This window comes from Silene latifolia, chromosome 11, assembly GCF_048544455.1.
Source record: "Silene latifolia isolate original U9 population chromosome 11, ASM4854445v1, whole genome shotgun sequence".
NCBI classification, from domain to species: domain Eukaryota; kingdom Viridiplantae; phylum Streptophyta; class Magnoliopsida; order Caryophyllales; family Caryophyllaceae; genus Silene; species Silene latifolia.
In genome coordinates, this window is record NC_133536.1 from 53847671 (window position 1) to 53853122 (window position 5452).

Below are 5452 nucleotides of genomic sequence, written 5' to 3' on the forward strand. Positions count from 1 at the left end.
GCTCCCAGGAGTAGGGAGCAAGATACTCCTATACAGTTATTTATATAAAAAAAATGAAAAGAAAAAAAAAAGAAAAAAACTACCCACTAAAACGTCGACTATGCTTCTTCTCTTCCAATTTTCCCAAATTCTTCAAACTTATAGTCCCTAATTATTTTTTACTGAAGTTAATTTCTCTACGCTAATTTCTTCGACGATTTTCAGTTGGAGCAAAGCTTTCATGATCATCACTCAATTGATTTGAATAAATATGCAGACGAAGATATTAACAATACTGAATTCAACGTCACAAATCAAGGTTTGTTTGCATTCGCTAAAACTGTGTTGATTTCATTAGAATTGGTATGATGGGATGATGATGACATATTACCTTTATGTTGTGAATGTCGAATTATTAATAAACTAAATGCATAATTGTCGATTTTGTCTGCACATGTAAACTAGTATGGCATATGAACACCTTATTTATGACACAATATGCAGCAAGTGTTTAATTTTTTTTTGTATAATGGACAAATTTTCTGATGATTACAATATGCATAACTTTGTACAGAGTATCTCAATATTTAACTGATACTCTTGCTAATAAGTTGTATATTCATTACTTAGTATTCCCATATTCATCGAGTTTTCTGCTAATAAATCATATATTCACTTCTTAATGTTTGCATATTAATCGATTTCTACTAATAAGTCATATATTCACTTCTTAATGTTCGCATATTCATCGATTACTGCTAATAAGTCGTATATTAATTATTGAGTATAAGCATATTCATAAATAATCTGCTAACAATCGATTTCTTCTATATATCATGCATTTATTGCACGGGGTCTAAACTAGTTACTTAGTATATGTATATTCATCTATAATAGGATAGTACATCCAACATATAAAAGCGTTAGTTCCATGAAATAGAGCTTTTTTATCCACATATGTAATTATTTGTTTTATAAAATAGCAATTACGTATTAATTAAGGGAACATATTTATAAATAGTAAGGGAACAAATTATTTGTGCAGCATATGAGGAGATCGTAGTCATCGAAGCCGATAAATCTGAGCTTCTACATAAAGAGGTAAAGAATGAGCAAGAAGCATATGATCCTTACCATGACAGCCTTTTTGAAGGGGTTTAGCATAAGGCGAAACAAGCAAAGGAAAAGATTAGACGGATGTTCACCTGATCAACTATTCAACTGCTTTACCTAAACTCCAAATTCGGCCTCAACATCCAAGAGTTTTACATTTCCTGAACATGAATACTTCTATAGCAGCAATAGAGTTTAAATCCTTAGGAAGTCTTACGTCTACATTTTTATATAGTGTATATTTGTGTTTTCCATTGTCGTATTTACTTTAATTGTGGTTGTTATCATTGATGTACACACTTTTGTATTTCGTAAGCCATGCATGTATTTTTCATGAATATGACGTGTGCATATTCATCTTATTGAAGAGACATATGTATGTATGGATCTCAGTTTGCATATATTTACCAATTTTTTGAAATATTGTTAATTGAAGAGACATATGTATGTATGGATCTCAGTTTGCATATATTTACCAATTTTCTGAAATTTTGAACAATATTGTAGTTGGGAATTCTGGCATATTCACGCTATCATGCGAGCATATCCACTCTAACGTAGTGTCATATTCATAGTAATACTGATATTTTAACGATACAGACTTTCACGCCATTCTGCGCCTGTATTAGTTTGACACATTTCTAGGTCTGTATCAACTTGACACATATTCATTATGCCTTATTCATCAACTGCACGTCCATTGTTGGCGTTCACACCAATCCGTTCAACATCTTGTTAATTGAATCATGGATATACAATGATAATTGATTATACCATGGAAACAAAGCTTGTCATTAAACTAAATCCTTTCATACATCACTAATTAAATAGCCATGAAAAAACATCGTTCCAAAAATACCAAAACAATAAAGATGCATTTGTCCTCGACATAATGGTCGTTTCAATAATACAAAACCAAAAACAAACTGCGTTGACTTCACTAGACTCCTCTTTCATCTTCCTCTTCATATTCATCTTCTGACATATCTTCTATAGTCAAACTCGTATCGACTTCATCATCTTTCAAGACATCATCGCTACTATTAGGTTTCTTATTCAAAATCGAATCTCCCCTTCTTTTGCTTTGAACATTTTTAGCTCTACATTCTTCATCACCATTGTTGTTTCTGGCGCCAACACTACATCATAAAACATGAAATAAATAGACATATTCACGCTATACAATTGAATTCAGAGGCAAATTGATCTCATATTCACATCATTTAACTGTCATATTACTAAAATTCAACTAACTCATGCTATAGAACTCGATAATGAACTATCATTCATATTTGCAAATGTTCAATATTCACACCATATGTGTGTCATATTCATACTACATAACTATCATAGCCATATTCACAGCACATGTACATCATATTCACGATAATAAAGAACTATTTTAGTCACAGAACATGATCACCTAATTCACAATATGTTAATGCCATATTCACAGCTAATATCATTCATATTCACAGTGGTGCGATATTCAAAAGTTAAATTCGTCAAAGAGCTTGCTAACCTAATTCACATTATTCACAGCTTATGTCATTCATATTCACAGTCCTTCCATATTTAGAATATATGTGTCATATTTACAATAAATAACTATCATAGTCACCAAGAGTACCTCATTTACTATAGATTACGCACATATTCACACCGTTTTTCATTCATATCTACCGGCTGTTTGATATTCACACCTTATATGTGACATATTGACAATGGTTTTAATAACTCATTCGATTGATTGATTAAATTTTCAAGCCATTTGCACAATCTACAAATTGATTACATATACACAATTGATTGCTTATATATTCATATATTCACAATCTACAGCTATACTCAACGCATATTCACATGCATGTGCATAACATAAATAATATCAAAAAACTCACTGTTTTTATCCTCCGCGACTTTTCATTGAAGGGTAACCCAAAATAACCTAATATAACAATTTAACAATGAATATTGACAGAGAAACATAAATTTAATTCAATTAAATTTTAGGGCTTTGATGACTATTAAAACATACCTGATTAGACGATTAAAAATGACTACAGATGCATAGATTGCTTGAATGTTGTGAATATACGATGAAATGTTTAATTGAGCAAGAAAATAGGGGGCTTTTGTTTTTTGGTAACTGCTTTGGTGAGTGAAGAGTAAAATGTGGGAATGGGGTGGGTGGTTTTCATATTTTATTGGATTTTTTTTTTTTAAACGAACAAGGAGTATGGAGTACTATACTCCTGGGAGTATAGTCTAAGAATTGGATGTTTGGTATATAGTTTAGATATCTTTTTTTTTTATTAAAGTGCAATTATGCCAAATAATCAAATTAATAACTTATGTGGCAAAAAATTAAATGTGTTAGGTAGCCTTTTAACCAGAGGTGGTCATGGGCCGGGTTTGGGCCGGGCCCAAGCATTAAATTAAGCCCAAGTATGCGGGTCGGGCCGAGAAGGCGTACAAGTGCGGGTCTATGTTATCGGCCCAACCCCGGCCTATGCGGGCTTTCGGGCCAATTCGGGCTAAATATTTTTCCTCTTGAAATAAATTTAGAAATCTCCATTATGAAGTTAGATACTTTGTGTATTTGTTATCAAAATTTTCGTATAGAATTATGTGATTTTTTCGAGTATTGTCAATTAAGAACTAGTAACCTAATGTACTTTTTATGAACCTACTACTTGAGGTGACTCATACAAACTAAATGCACAATTTTTAGTAGTGTAATAATATATTTTAGTGCGGTGCTCACTGCTGTATGTTGTTCTAGTGTTGTAATTGATTTTATATTTATGATTCTTTAGGTTGAAAAACATTGACTTAGCACGCCGATAATGGTAAACAATTTATCGGCACTAGTGTGATACAAAATCATTTGCTCATTTTTTATCATATAAATATTGGTATAGGAAAATACTAAGCCTTATCAAACTAATACATGTAAACAAGTGACTAAGGCTTATTTACAATACAACAATTGATTGGTTAATTATTTTACTAAATGCTTATTAACATTCTTAAATTGTACACATATTCGTAAATTTTGCATATATTCAGGCCGGGGCGGGCCAAAATTTGGGCTGTAAAGGCGGCCCAAACCCGACCCTATTATATTAAATCGGGACACGGGCTTCGGGCCATGGGCTTTTCGGGCCTAAAATCGAGGCCCAAGCCCAGGAAAAAATGGGGCTGGGCCGGGACGGGTTAGCGGGCCTGGGCCATATGATCAACTCTACTTTTAACTATATAGTATAGATATTAAATAAATAAAGTCGTTTCTTCGTCGTGTTTGGATATCCGATTTGGTTTTTTCGGATTAAACGGGAATGGATGTGAATTGAGAAATTTTAAAACCGGATATCCAAAAAAATTTTCATTTTATCGCCCGAAAATTACTAATATCACCGTTTAAATTACTAAATTACTCTTCTACAACTAACACACTTACATAATCACGCTTCTAAAAGTCAGCACTCTATTACTAACAAATTATCAACTTACATTTACCCTACATCCCATCGGACTGAATTTCTTAACCATTTGGCGCCATCGTGACGACAACGATAACGACGACAACAATAACTAAACGAAATTACCCTCGATCGTTAATTTTAATTCATTTATTTGAATTGTTTTCATTAGGCGAACTGCAAATTATAGAACAAATTTTACCTCGATCTAGAAATTCATGACTGAATTGAGGTGGTGAATTGCAAATTATATAATTAGAGGTGGCAAACAGGTCAATCGGATCAGTTTCTGTTCGGGTTATTTCGGTTGATCTTTTTTTTTTCGATTTCAGTTCGGTTCAACTCAGGTTGGATTCAGTTTTCACTTTTAATCGGTTGTAGATATTTCGGGTCGGTTCAGGTTCGAGTCAGGTCATTATCGAAGCAAATAAGGTTTGAGTCGGTTCAATATCAAAGAAGACGAGATTCGAGTCAGGTCATAATCGGATCGGATATCAAGAGATTAGGTCTTTATTCAAAACATTGTGTGGACAAGGCCCTCGGGAACTGCGTCCGAGGGATCCACACCGGCATAATCGACTCGAGGTTCTTTCGAATCGAATTAAGACATATTAGAGTCGCCACCAAGTTTTTTGGGAACTTGGAACCGTTCAAGTCAACTTTACACCTTTCATCGAAAAGCATAAAGCCAATCGACTACGAGTGATTAAAGATAAAGACTTGTACCCTATATCACTCGATTTGAATGACTCTCGTAATCCAATGGTATTTAGACGGATCCACAAACCATAGATCTTGAGTAAGGGGTGAGGGTACGTGTTGGGAAGCCCATAAGGACACCCAACCCCGCCCGTCAATAACGGCCTCTACTAAGT

General features: G+C 33.6%; 1 long non-coding RNA gene across 1 annotated transcript; it reads right to left on the reverse strand.

The window, feature by feature from the left end:
- Positions 1–1849: 1849 nt before the first annotated feature.
- On the reverse strand, positions 1850–3369 carry LOC141611646 (uncharacterized). The gene is made up of 3 exons (XR_012528680.1): positions 3131–3369; positions 2994–3040; positions 1850–2231 (listed from the first exon to the last, which is right to left on the reverse strand). It is a non-coding gene; the product is annotated as an uncharacterized LOC141611646 (long non-coding RNA).
- Positions 3370–5452: the final 2083 nt, after the last annotated feature.